General features: G+C 46.8%; 1 protein-coding gene across 17 annotated transcripts in view; it reads left to right on the top strand.

Moving 5' to 3' along the window:
- TENM4 (teneurin transmembrane protein 4) overlaps nt 1-14717 on the top strand; it is a 625655-nt gene that overhangs the window by 77026 nt on the left and 533912 nt on the right. For 15 of the 17 annotated variants that reach the window (XM_077926946.1, XM_028725952.2, XM_028725950.2 and 12 more), the window contains exon 2: nt 11375-11469. The exons of the other annotated variants lie outside the window; for them this stretch is intronic. The gene's annotated coding sequence lies outside the window, so the exon portion shown is untranslated. The remainder of the gene's footprint in view (nt 1-11374; nt 11470-14717) is intronic. 17 annotated transcript variants of the gene reach the window in all.

The raw sequence follows: 14717 nt of genomic DNA, 5'->3' as shown, positions 1-14717 counted from the left end.
GAAAGTTGAAAGGGAGAAAGATCAGTTTTACAGAGCAAAAACGCCGGCTGTAGTTGACACGGTATACGCAACGGAGAGAGGTCAAAACGCAAAATTCAGATTTTCAGTAATGCGGCCATCTCGCAGTCATGCTGAACAAACTCCTCATTGTGTGCACATAACAAATGGACTTTTCTTCCATATTGGGCTGCAAGGCTCCTTTGTTGTCTTCCTTTCTTCCCCCCTTTCCAGAGGAAACTTATTTGTTGTCAACAGAGCCAGGGGGAGGACAAAAAAAGCCCAAAACCTATCGCTTTCCCTCTGTTTGCGTTCCCATGTGTCTCCTTTATATTAACCCGGGCCATTGATAAAGTGCAGGATCTTGTTCCAGACCCTTATCTGGCTCCTGTTTGGCTTTGCTCTCTCCCTGCGCCCCACCACACACAATGGTGTGCTCTCCACCGCAACAACTCAGCTGTCCGACACTCCCTGTGACCTTGCACTGGGAGCCATTCTGTCCCTTCCCAGTGCCAGAAACTGACTTCTCCCCTCTCATCAGCTCAGCGTGCACAGAGCCTAGACTTTTGCCCCCGGGCTCCGTCACCGCCACATTGGTATTGACACCGACAGCCGAGAGAACGTCTAGGCAGCAGCTTCCTGGGCTTGGGCTGCGATATTATCAAGGCCATCAGCTTGAGTAAGCTGTAACCACGGAGTCCCGTTACAATCTTCCATCCCCGGCCCGTATTACGACACCGGGTCAGTCCCTTTGTGGCAGGCCTTGTAAGAAAGCACTGCCCTTGATAGGAGGGCGATAAATGAAGCCGATACTTCCTGCCGTACTTTGCATGGCACATATAAAATTACCGGCTGGGTGGAAGACGCTTTGCAATACAGTTGCGTCAGGAAAACCAGGCAAGACTGGGACTAAAGAACAGGCTTGCAATGACCTTTGCTCTCGGGGAAGAGCTGTAGCTCATTGGCACCGATCCTGGCTTTCATGTAGAAGGTCCCAGGTTTGATCCCCAGCATCTCCTGGTAGGACGGGGAGTGTCTCCCACCTGAAATGTTGGAGATGCTCCTCTGTTAATATTCCTACATTGCAGAGAGTTGGACTAGATGATCCTTGGAATTCTGTGACTCTGTGGGGGGGGGGGTTTGCATAATTTTAATTTTCAGAGTGTATAACAAAAATCCTGCTGTTGCCTTTTTAACATTCTAAAGCTGGGATAGTCAACATGGTACCATTCAGACATTGTTTGACTACAACTCCCATGAGCCCCATCACCAAGGCCAATGCTCAGGGATTATGGGGGTTGTAGTCCAGCAAAATCCGGAGGGCACTGTGTGGAATTATTATTATTATTATTATTATTATTATTATTATTATTATTAATTAATTGTACCCTGCCCATCCAGCTGAGTTTCCCCAGCCACTCTGGGTGGCTTCCAACAAAGATTTAAAATACATTAAATTGTCACTCATTAAAAACTTCCCTGAACTTCCGATGTCTTCTATATGTCAGGTAGTTATTTATCTCTTTGACATCTGATGGGAGGGTGTTCCACAGGGTGGATGCCACTACCAAGAAGGCCCTCTGTTCTCTGTAACTTCTCTTCTTGCAGTGAGGGAACCACTAGAAGGCCCTTGGCGCTGGACCTCAGCATCCAGGCTGAACGATGGGGGTGGAGACGCTCCTTCAGGTATACTGGACCAAGGCCGTTTAGGGCTTTAAAGGTCAACACCAACACTTTGAATTGTGCTTGGAAACCCAATGGGAGCCAATGTAGGTCTTTCAAGACTGGTGTTATGTGGTCTCGGCGGCCACTCCCAGTCACCAGTCTAGCTGCCATATTCTGGATTAATTGCAGTTTCCAAGTCACCTTCAAAGGTAATCCCACATAGAGTGCAATTGCAGTAGTCCAAGCAGGAGATAACTAGAGCATGCACCACTCTGGCAAGACAGTCTGCGGGCAGGTAGGGTCTCAGCCTGCGTACCAGGTGGAGCTGGTAGAAGGCTCTAAAGCTGTTTTCTTCTTCCTCCACCAGCTTTGCTTGCATGGCAGTCAACTAACCAGGCCGAACACCTTTGGATGCTTATATGGCTGCTGTCGTGGTATTTTAAACACCATACGCTTGTAACAAAGTTGAAACAGACCAGTCTGTGTATTACCCATTGGTTGCATCAGTTATCTCCTCCCGCTTTACTCCAGAGGACCACACATGTCTGAAGGGATTGGCAAGTCTTCACAAACCTTCCCATATCGCTCTGGAGGAAAACCGCAGCCTCACCGTCAGTTTAGTAAAAAGTTGGAGGGGAGATAAAGCGTTTCACTGGGGAGACTTTGGGAGAGTGAGTTCCACACTGGGGTTGGATCAGTGCTGGATGTACGTACAAGTTACAGCTTAGGGCCCCACTCTCTTGGCGGCCCCAAAAAATTTTAAAGGAAAAAAACCTGGATGTACATTTCCAAAATATAAAGTAAAAAACAAATAAAATAAAACCTACATACAGCAACAGTGTTTTGTAGGCTCCTAGGATGTAAGTCATGGGCCCCGCCTGCTAGCCTGCTCCCTAAAATATCACTGGTTTGCTCCTTTCTATATATAGGGTGCCTACATTCTGCATGGACTGATTGCATGGCAACATGTGCAAATGGCTTGAGATACCTATTAGGTCCATAAATTAACATCTAGCATATATTCAACACAAAAAAAGTGACAATTGGTTGTTGACAAAGGACAGCTGGACATATGAAGGGCCTCATTACCTTCAGTAGCTTAGGGCCTCATCAAACCTAAATCCGGCCCTGGGGTGAATGACCATCTAGCAGGGGTCTTGTGGCACTAGCTGGGAGCTGCTGTCCAACAATAAGTTAAAGCATCTGCTTCTCACACAGAAGGTCTCTGGTTCAATCCTTGGCGTTTTCAGGCAAGATTGAAGGTTCCCTTCCTGGAGCCTTGGGGAGCCACTGCCATTCAATGTAAATACTACTGAGCTCAATGGACCAATGACAGCTTCCTACATTTTTAAATTGCAGCACAATTTCGAGGAACCTAAGAGGAGTCTAGGGACGCGGGTGGCGCTGTGGATTAAACCACAGAGCCTAGGACTTTCTGATCAGATGGTCGGCGGTTTGAATCCCCGCAATGGGGTGAGCTCCCGTTGCTCAGTCCCTGCTCCTGCCAACCTAGCAGTTCGAAAGCACGTCAAAGTGCAAGTAGATAAATAGGTACCACTCTGGCGGGAAGGTAAACGGCGTTTCTGCGCGCTGTTCTGGTTCGCCAGAAGCGGCTTAGTCATGCTGGCTACATGAGTGCCGCAACCCCAGAGTCGGTCACGACTGGACCTAATGGTCAGGGGTCCCTTTACCTTTAAGAGGAGTATACTGGATCAGGCCAATGGCCCATCTGATGCAGCATTCTCTTCTCACATGCTTTGCATTAAGAAGGTCCCAGGTTCAAATCTCTAGCATCTCCAAGAAGGGCTGAAAGAGACCCATCTCACACGCTGGAGAGCTACCAATCCGTGTAGACGACACTGAGGTAGATTTTGTTTTTATTTCTTTTTAATTTCTATACCCCTTTATATTTTTAAGAAAAATCTCAAAGCGGTTTAGAGCATATTAAATCAATAAAACATAAATAAAACAATCTGAGGAAAGTCAAAGATAGAGTATGCAGTCAAAGCAACATAAAAGAAAAACTAAAATATTATCGTAAAGATTTCAAAATGAAACATTGCAAAGGAGGTCAACTACAGAATACATATTTAACACAGTAGGGCTGGGTGAGTGTGGGCCTTGCCCCCTAGGCCAGGTGGAAAGGGCCTTGCGGGGAGTGGCCTTCACACTCACAGCCAGGCGATGTGGGTTCGACTAATGGGTTCGACTTGGTCTGACTCAGCTTCCTATTTATGTTCCTAACTATGATTTTATGAAGGGATTCCATTACCGGATACAAAAACATCAGGTTCCATCACTTCTTGACAAGCAGTGAGCATTCCTTATGGCACAGGTGTTGTACCCTCCAAGTCTTCCCCTTCGATCCTCTTTCCTCATGATGAAAAAGCAAGTGAAGACTTCTCCACTCCGTAAGATAGTGCTGTGACTCATTTTCCATTGTTAGATAATATATATATATAAAAGTACCCTGCGTTTCTGTGTTCCTCAGAAACAGCGTCTAACAGCAGTAAAAAGTGGGGAAAGTGTGTCAAGAGCACAATAAAATTGTGCGCCTTCAATTACGGGAAGGAAAGAGCAAAACAGAAGCTAGCTAAAGCTCAAGATCATGGGACGAAGCTGTAAGCGAGAGAAAGACCCATTGGTCCAAAAATCTGAGGCCATTTAGTGGAAGGCCTTCAGCAGAGGCCATAGCTGTCAACCATCCCTTATTTGGCAGGAAACCCCCTTATCCTACCGCCGTGTCCCGCTGCTGTCCCTTACTGATGATGTCCCTTAAATTTCCCGGGTTTCAAAGGAAGCAGCTCCTCTCCCTCCCTCCCTGCTGGCCAGGGAGGAGGGATGCTCCAACTGGGTTGCTTGGCTGCTCACCCAATAAGGAGTCTAAGAACGACTTGCATGCCTTGTGCCCGGCCGCGTTGCTGGGGACTCGCCTTTGCTCAGCGCTTCCCAGTGGAGAGGTGACGGTGGTTTTCCTTGCTGCATCCCCTTTGCCGGGTTGCTGCGCTGTGGGAACCACCGCTTGAGGCTGCTGGCTGGGCTTTCTGCCTTTGGCTCGGAGGGGCTCAGAAGTTGAACATACCTGTGCCGGGATATTTTGGCTGCTGATCCCTTGTTTTCAAGGCTGCTGGTCCCTTATTTTCAAATCTGTAAGTTGACAGCTATGGCAGAGGCTGGTCCAGTGGAGCACATGAGGCACTGCTGCCTTAACCCATAGTCTACCCCCCAGTGAGCCCCAACTTGTCTGCTTTCTTACTTCCATCAGAGTTGAAGGACGCATCCCAGCCAGGGAAAAACACTCAAGCAGAGGCGCTGTCTTGTGCCCAAGACTGAGAGGGCAGGTGTAACTTCAGCCACACAGCGTGCATGCGATATCAGACACATGTTGCATGTGTGTGATGTCATAGACGTGCAACGTTGCATCATTATGAGGAGACCAAGCACGGAGCAGCGCATGGCTTCAGTGGCTGGCGGCTCCTTCTCTCTCACGCTCTGGAGAGAACCCAGGCTGCGTTTGGCTCTGCATTCTGCCTCCTCCACCCCCTCAACATTGGGGGGGCCTGGCTCCCTGCCAGCACATATTGAGGGGGCCGAAGACACATCGCCCCTGTAGAGTTGGTGCTGCTGCGCTCAAGGAGGGTCTGAAGTGGTGCTTGTGTGGGGTGTGGCTTGTGAGGGGAGTGGCCTGGAGAAAGGGTGTGGCCTGGGACAAGAATGTAGTTGAGGAGGGGTGTGGCCTAGGGAAGGGGGAGTGGCTATATAGTGGGTGGCCTGGCGGGAGCATCCTAAATGCTATATAGAGAGACCTGGAAGGGCTCTGGGGCCTGAGCTTCACCTTCTCTGTCTCAGCCTCCCTTCGCTCTGCTTCCCCCATGTCAGAAAACGAAACTAGGAGAGGAAGTGAGGACCAGTCCAAATTTTGCTCGTGTTCTGCGGTTACAGAACCCCACGAGACGCCATTGCAATGATTTCTCCTGGCATTGCCTGACAGCTCCGGAGAGGGAAACACTAAACTCGCTACCGGAGCGACAGCCCTCCGCTTTTGATTTTTAAACGCAAGTTGTCTGCTTTTTCGGAGCCGGCCGGTGCAATGATTTCCCTGTGCGATGTAATCTGGTTTATAGATCTGTATAAGGGTTTTTATGGCAGCACTTGATTATGCAGTGTCCCAAATGATTTATCAAAGGAGCTGATGTAAAAGGCCAGCAAGAAATGCCGGGGAAATTAACTACCTAATTCTTTCTGGGAAGTAAACAAACAGCTGGAGTCTCGGGAAACTCAGGACCCCAGTCTGGGAGCAGGAAGCAACTTCTCGCTTCCTTCTCCCAAGTGACGTTCCTTTGTGTTCAGTAAAAATGTTTAACTCAGCATGGACAGAAGGCAGGTGAAAGGATTACAAGGGGGAGACAAAGTGTATGTCAGCATCCCTTAATTAAGAGCTGGGGAACCTTTTTCTTCAAAGGCCACAGGGCACTCTCTGTGGTGGCCCCTAAATTGTGGAACTTGCTCCCCACAGAGGCACATCTCGCACCGTCATTGCACAGCTTAGGCACTCAAAGTGTATATTTTTAGGACTTGCCTTCTTTTTGTGACTGTAAATTGTTTTAAATTCTTCTTAATACTATGTTTTGATGTTGTAACCTGGCCTGGAACATTAGGGTGAAGGGCAGGGAAGTAATGACAATAATGGTCAAGTTGAGGGTACACCTAGAATTCTAACCTGGTTGACCCTACTTGCAACCCAGGTAATAATGAGAAGCACCCTAAATTTTAGTGCGTTTCTGTAGTGCAATTTAGAACAGGAAATTGGCTTATCTTCTTCAAAAACTTCATTGTACTCCAGTACATCAAGGGCACTTTTTAAATCTGGGGAAATATTTCTTTATCATGGTTTCCACTTCTCCGCCTCTCCCCCCTCCCCCCAAAAAAAATCCCCTCTGGTGGCTGCTGTCATATGCTCCCAGGTTGTCTTTCAGTATAATGAAATATTAACTTAATACGTTTTTCTTTTCTGCAACTGGGATATATGTAGAAATATCGATTCAGACCAGGCGAGACAGTATGTCGTTCGTATAATATAGTATTTCATGAGGATGACATGAGGGTAAGTGCACAGGAAAGCGAAGTATTTATGGCCATGCATGGAATATAAAGATGGATTTGTACATTGGTTAGTGCAAAACCAATGCCTCCTGCATTGCTTTTCTGAGCGTATTAGTCACTAATCCCTTTCCCAGTGAATCTTCTTGTAGAAAAGAAAGAGAAATGGTTCTCCAGGCCATTGATTTTCCTGTAACCCAACCTTTTGCAGAAGCTTTTAGAATTTGCTATCTTGATACTGCTGCATCTTAAGCTAAGAACATTCCCCCACTAAAAAAAAACCTGTGGCCCAGTTGGGCTGCTGCTGGATCAGGCCAGTGGCCCATCTGGGCCAGCATCCTGTCCTCACAGTGGACAACTGAGTGCCTACAGAAAGCCCACAAGATGGATCTGAATGTGACAGTGCTCTGACCCTTGTCATTCCCAACAATGAGTTTGGGAAGGTAGGCAGAACATTGCCATAACGGCCAGTAACCATTGTTAGCCTTTGCCCTCCATGAATTTGCCTAATCCCCTTTGGAAGCCATCCAAGTTGATGCCCATCTGCCTTTCTTTGCGGGAGCTAATTCCATAATTTACATGGCTGGCGCTGTGGTCTAAACCACAGAGCCTAGGACTTGCTGATCAGAAGGTCGGCGGTTCAAATCCCCGCGACGGGGTGAGCTCCCGTTGCTCGGTCCCTGCTCCTGCCAACCTAGCAGTTCAAAAGCACGTCATAGTGCAAGTAGATAAATAGGTACCGCTCCGGCGGGAAGGTAAACGGCGTTTCCTTGTGCTTCTGAGGTTCGCCAGAAGCAGCTTAGTTATGCTGGCCACATGACCCGGAAGCTGTATGCCGGCTCTCTTGGCCAGTAAAGCGAGATGAGCCCTGCAACTCCAGAGTCGTCTGCAACTGGACCTAATGGTCAGGGGTCCCTTTACCTTTACCTATGCACTTGTTGAATAGGGCCTGTCTTTTGCATGTCCTGAACCTTCCAACATTTACCTGCATTGAATGGCCCTGAGTTCTGGTATTAAAACAGGGGGAGAAAAGCTTTATCTGCTTTCTCTATCCCATGCATAATGGCATACACCTGTATCATGTCCCCAAATTACATTCCTAGCTTCAAACCCAGGTTTGAGTGTTAGGAGAACTCACTCCCTGCTCTTCCCTTGGACCCAGAGACCCCGACTCATTCCAAACCAGAGATACCCCTTGCATCCAAACCAAGGAATACTGGTCCAATATCAGTTAACTAACGAAGGAAACAACTCGGGATTTGATTTGAGTTCGCAGAGCTGATGAAGTGGCACAGTCAAGCAAGTGCAACAATTTCCTCTGTCAAATTGAACAAATCGAAGCCTGATTTCTGTGTAGCACAGCCTAGCAATTAAGTTTGTCACCTTAGTTCCCTCTGTAATAAGTGCCACATTCGTGGGGAGAGTTGGTCCCCCGCGCCAAAGGATGTTACAAAAAATAGGAATATGCCTTTGATTTCCATTTATATAGGTTTAAATTGTGTTACATGGGGTAAATCGGCTATAGGACCGGTTCCAGGAACCAGCCAAAATGGGAGCCAATAAATGCATGCAGAAGTAGGGATGTTCTGCAAGCAGAACAATCATGCAAGATCGCTGGATTCTTCTGGTGGTGATTTCCTTTCCCGATGTTGCTTGTGAAGTCGCCCGTATAGTTCTTAGCGTTTTGGGGGCGGGTGTTGCTGTTGTTGTTTAGTCGTTTAGTCGTGTCCGACTCTTTGTGACCCCATGGACCAGAGCACGCCAGGCACTCCTGTCTTCCACTGCCTCCCACAGTTTGGTCAAACTCATGCTGGTAGCTTCAAGAACACTGTCCAACCATCTTGTCCTCTGTCGTCCTCTTCTCCTTGTGCCCTCCATCTTTCCCAACATCAGGGTCTTTTCCAGGGTCTTCTCTTCTCACGAGGTGCCCAAAGTCTTGGAGCCTCAGCTTCAGGATCTGTCCTTCCAGTGAGCACTCAGGGCTGATTTCCTTAAGAATGGATCGGTTTGATCTTCTTGCAGTCCATGGGACTCTCAAGAGTCTCCTCCAGCACCATAATTCAAAAGCATCAATTCTTCGGCGATCAGCCTTCTTTATGGTTTTGGGGTGGGTAGATGAGAGCAAAGCTGTGGTCCAAGCAAACCTGTCAGCACTGCCTTGCAGACATGCTGCAGTTTGTTCCTGTTCTTCCAATTAAGGGAAGCAAATGGCGATATTCAAATAGAGGGGAAGGGAAGTACTAGGCAACCTATTCCCTTTGATCAGATGACAGCAGCGTTTTGTTTTCTGCTTTTTAAAACAGGGGATTTGCCTGATTAGCTAGCTCTTTAAACCCAGAGCAGAAGCACTTTCAGCGGCGGGTCGGGCATCACAATTTATTTATTTATTAAGAAATGGAGAAAAGCAACGTGCAATTTCTCACAGCCGGAGATTTGGCTCAAAGGTTGTTTACACACCCTTCAATCCAAACGGGAAAGACCTTTTTTATTTGATCATCTCTGGTTCGGGAACAGGTGTGATGTTGCAGCCGCCTCCAGCACAAGAGCCACATTGCAGACCTGAAACAACCAGCAGCGCCTCATTAATATTAAAGCCAGGAGACGATCGTTAGTTAGTTTGTTTTGTATCGCCTACTGGGAGGTGGGTTGAAAATTTGCGGCATTTCTCCCCTGTCTTACAGCAATCTTGAAGCAGCCTTCCTTAGCCAGGGACTGCTCCCCTGGATGGACCTCGTCTACCAGCAGCCCTGGCTAGCATGCCCAATGGTCTGGGGCAGGGGTCTGCAACCCGCGGCTCCGGAGCCGCATGTGGCTCTTTTACACCTTTGCCGCGGCTCCGGGGCGGATAGTAGCGAGGGGAGGAGGCGCATTGTGCGCCCCGACACTCCCCACTGTGGCAGGCGCTGTACTGGCTGTGACGTCGCATGGGGGCGGTGCGTGCGTTGGTCACGCACCGTCCCGACGTCACCTTCCCGCCCGCCCGCCCGCTACATTGTAAGGGGCATGTACGCTGGTCACTGCATTGAAAGGGGGCATGTATGCTGGTCACTGTTTTGAAGGGGAGTGAAGAACACACACACACACAAAAGGTAACTTGTTAATTTAACGTTTATTTCTATGAGGAGGAGTAATTCTGAGGGGTCAAACAAAGAAATAATTTTAAAAAGTGACAAAAAAGTTATTTTTATAATGACGAGTTTTGCGGCTCCCAGTTTTTCCCCCTTCGGAAACGGGTCCAAGTGGCTCTTTTTGTCTTAAAGGTTGCAGACCCCTGGTCTGGGGCAATGGGAGTTGGAGCCCAACAATGCAGGGAGAGCGTGGGCCTGGAGAAGATTATCTCGAGTTGCAACACTCTTTGAAGTGTGTGATGAAGAGCCCTGGTAGATCAAGCTGTTGACCTGTCTTGCCCAGTGTCCTGTTCTCACAGTGGCCAAGCAGGTACCCATGGCAAGTCTACAAGCAGGAATTGAATGCAGTTTCTTGCAACTGGTATTTTAGACACAAGACTGCCCTTGACATGGATGTAGTGAAAACCCTTGGTTAGGGAATATCATAGCAGGAACCAATTCTCAGGATTAGGCTGAGCCAATTCAAGGATAGGGCTGGCCGATATAGCCATATACAGTGGTACTTTGGGTTGCAGACGCTTTGGGTTACAAACTCCGCTAACCACTTTGGTTGCTCCAGGTTGAGAACTTTGCCCCAGGATAAGAATGGAAATCGCACGCCAGCAGGAGGCCCCATTAGCGAAAGCACGCCTCAGGTGAAGAACCGTTTCAGGTTAAGAACGGACCTCTGGAACGAATTAAGTTCTTAACCCGAGGTACCACTGTATCATCCAAAACAAGTCTGAAGTTCATATCAGCCAATCAGAAGCTGTGATTTGGCTTTCAAACATTTCGGAAGTCGAACGGACTTCCGGAACAAATTCCGTTCGACTTCTAAGGTACGACTGTATGTTTATTGGGAAATTATTTGATTTGTATATCAGTAAAAGTGTTACAACTTAAAAATAAAAATTATTTATAACGATACAGCTCTCCATTCAGAACAATAACAACAACAATAATAATGGAAACATATATAAAACATATATGAAACCATAATAAAACATCAAGCATTAAAAACTTCCCGATACAGGGCTGCCTTCAGATATCTTCTAAAAGTTGTGTAGTTCTTTATCTCCTTGACTTCTGATGGGAGGGCTTTCCACACGGAGGGCGCCACTACCAAGAAGGCCCTCTGCCTCCATCTTTCATCCTGCTGGGCAGAAGGCGTTATTACAGTTGAGGGATGCACTCCACCCACACAAAAGTGTTTGAGGAGGAAGCAGTGCAGGGCCATTGAGGGGCGCAACCTGGGGCTAGGGGGTGTGGCCTGGGAAAGGGCGTGATCCAGGAAATGTCCCAAGGGCCATAGAGAGAGGGTGGCATTTGTCTCCTTTTCCCCTTCCCTGGTCCTTGCTGCAACCAAGCAAGCCTCTGAGGCCCAAACGAACATACAGTCTTCAAGAACTCTGCAGCCTCACTCCCAGGCAAAGAAGTTCACTTCTCCAAGGCCTGGAGTCTGCGACACAGTCCTTACTCACAGCTGCTTGTCTTCTCTGGTTTAGGGCGATGTCACGGGTGCTACATAACCATGCGATGACTCACAGCATTGTCTACGTGATGATTCAGAAAAGCTGCCGTCCTGTATCCACTTAAACCTGTAAGTAAGCCTCAGATGAGCTCAGAGGGGACTTAGCTCTGAGTAGGGTTGTGCTGTGAGACAACTGATGGGGACGGCAATGGGAATGTGCAGAAGTGTTCCTGCCTCTCACGATGGCCATTGATAACCTTAAACCCACACCCCTTAATCCTCCACACCAGAAAACACGGATAATCCCAGGGTGGCAATAAGACATTGACTTGACTGCAGACACGCAGCACTGTGAACTGTTGAGCATGTGCTACTACGTATTCCATGTGGCTGGATATTATCACATATTTATTTATGCCCTGTTTTTCTCTCTGACAGGGACTCAAGGTGAAACAGTTAAAAACATGGGGGTGAGGGGGACAATAACTAAAATAATAATGAAGCACTTGTATCCCAGGCCCTAAGAGATCTCAATGCATTCTCTACCCAGCATGCACTGTTGATCCTGATCATTGTTTGCTGTTTCCTGCGCGCCTTGCCTGCTTCTTATCTCATCCCTGCATTGCTACCCTGGAATCCTAGAATCCTTGACTCATAGAGTTGGGATCCTGATGGTCATCTAGTCCAACCCCCTGCAAAGCAGGAGTCTGCAATGCAGGACCCTGAGATAAGGAGTCTCATGCATGCCAAGCATGTTGCGTAACCTTTCTCCTTTGACGATCACTCATAGCCGAGTAAGATTGTCTTCCATGAACACGGTCTTAGCACTGGGTCAGTAAGTGACTGCGGAGGCTAGTTCTGGATCCACACGTCCTTCCACAGTGGGGACATAGGTTTCTGGGTGGGAGTTGATCACGGTGAGGGTTTGTCAAGCGTGCCTTCCTCTTAGCACGTTTCTCCCTTGCATCCTGAGTTTGAGTGTCTTCAAAGCCCATGACACCTTTGGTAAAGGCTGTTCTCTAACTGGAGTGCTCACAGGCCAGTGTTTCCCAGTTGTTGGTGTTTATACTACATTTTTAAAGATTTGCCTTGAGACAGTCTTTAAACCTCTTTTGTTGACCACCAGCATTATGCTTTCCATTTTTAAGTTCGGAATAGAGTAGTTGCTTTGGAAGACGATAATCAGGCATCCGAACCAGCCCAACGAAGTTGATGTTGAAGAATCATTGCTTCAACACTTGTCATAATTGCTTCTTCCGGTACACTGGCATTAGTTCACCTGTCTTCCCAAATGATATGCATTTTTTTTATGGAATCTTTCGAGGAGTTGTAGATGCCGTTTATAAGTGGTACAAGCATACAGTAAGGTTGGTAATACAACAGCTTTGTAAACAGGCATTTTGGTTTCCCTGAGAATGTCCCAGTCCACAAACACTCTGCACTTCAGTTGGGAGAAAGCTGCACTCACAGAGCTTGGGCAATACTGGATTTCATCATCAGTGTTGGCCCTTGTGGAAAGATAGCTGCCCAAGTAGGAGAAGTGATCAACACTTTCCAATGTTACACCGTTAAGTTGGATTTGTGGCACTGCAGAGGGGGTTTTTGTGCTTGTTGGTGCAGCACTTTGGTTTTTTGGATGTTGAGCAATAGGCCAAGCTTTTCGTAAGCTTCTGCAAAGCTATTTAGGATGGTTTGGAGGTCATCCTCTGAGTGTGTACACACTACATTGTCATCAGCATATTGAAGCTCTAAGACAGAAGTTATGGTAACCTTATTCTTTGCTTTCAGCCTTCTCAAGTTAAAGACCTTTCCATCTGTTGGATATATGGTTTCTACCCTGGTGGGGAGTTTCCTTCCTTTCAACAATGTATAGGATCAGGGAAATGAAAATAATGAATGGAGTTGGGGTGATAACACAACCCTGTTTAACACCTGATCCCACTGTGAATGGTTCACTTTAAGAGCCATTGTTATCTGTGATTGTTGCTGTCATATTATCATGGAGGAGCTGAAGGATGCTCACAAATTTTTCTGGGTAGTTCAATTCTGCCCACTTTGAAGGCTTTGGCAGGTATCCCATCAGGTCTGCCGGCTTTATTGTTTTTCATTTAGTTAATAGCTGTACACAACTCTCCTGCTGCTAGCTCATTTCTATTTGGTTTGGTAGAATTTGTGAGAGGACCTCAGCAGCTACAGGAGAGTTGTGGTTAAGGAGATGCTGGTAATGTCCCAGTCCAATGCAATAGCTTCTTTATCTTTTAGAAGTGTGGGACCGCCTGTTGAGTGTAGGGGGCATATTTCATGAATTATTGGTCCATAGATAGTCTTTGTGGCTTTAAAGAAACTCTGTGCCTTAGTGTTGGCATAGGTTTTTTCTTAGTTTCTATATTTTTGCCAGATCCAGAAAGCATTCCTTTTCTTGTCAATATTGCGTTCAATCTCACTATCATTCTCATCAAACCAGTCCTGGTGTTTCTTGGTTTGGTATCCCATAGTTTGTTCACAGGCTGCAATAATGGATGTCTTTAGCTTGGTCCAGTGTTCCTCGACGTTATCAGCGAACTCCGAACGCAGTTGCTCCTTAAGAGTTGTTTGGAAGCAATCTGACTTAATAGGATCTTGAAGGGCTTGAGTGTTTATTTTGTGCCTTGGTTTCCTTCCTTGAAGCCTGCATTGAGGTATAATTTTGATAGGCATTGTGGGACGTATTAATCATGAAGGTCTGTCAGCATTTTCACATACATGTCTCCTAATAAGCACATTTTTGCATGCAGTTCTAACATTAACATTTTTTGCACTCATGTCCCCCTGATAGTTTGCATTTCATTTTCACTACAGCATGCATATTAGGTGCCTTTGTTCCTAACAGACGGATTTTTGTACATATTGTCTTACTTGGAGACCTGCACTGCAAAATCCAGAGAAGGGGGGATTTTGAAGTGTAGCTGTTCTCCGGTTTGCATCTTGCTTCAGGAAGTGTGAATTAGGTAGTTTCACATTAAAATGCAAACAAATTAGAATTTCTGCCCAGTGGTTCAGTATCTTTTTATTCTGCCAGGCTTTTATTTTGTGGGGTACACATACAATATTTTTTATGGTTTTTAAGCTGCTGGCCCTGTCCCCTTTATTGCCACTGTTTTCATGGAATTAGAATTTTTATGTGTTGTAAACTGCCTTGAGTGGTTTATTTATACCAGAAGGGTGAGATATGCTAAGTCAATAAATAAATAAAAGTCTGAAATGGATTAGGCGACTCTGCTTCAGAGGGAATTGGGTTAGCATTAACCCAATTAAAGTTGGCGACCCCGCAGTTGCAATAGTGTCAAGAGAGAGGCTAGTAAATGGTTTTTATGAAAGTAATATCTAACACAAAGTTA

This window comes from Podarcis muralis, chromosome 4 (genome assembly GCF_964188315.1).
Source record: "Podarcis muralis chromosome 4, rPodMur119.hap1.1, whole genome shotgun sequence".
Classification (NCBI taxonomy): Eukaryota; Metazoa; Chordata; class Lepidosauria; order Squamata; family Lacertidae; genus Podarcis; species Podarcis muralis.
This window is presented reverse-complemented; position numbering and strand designations above follow the sequence as displayed.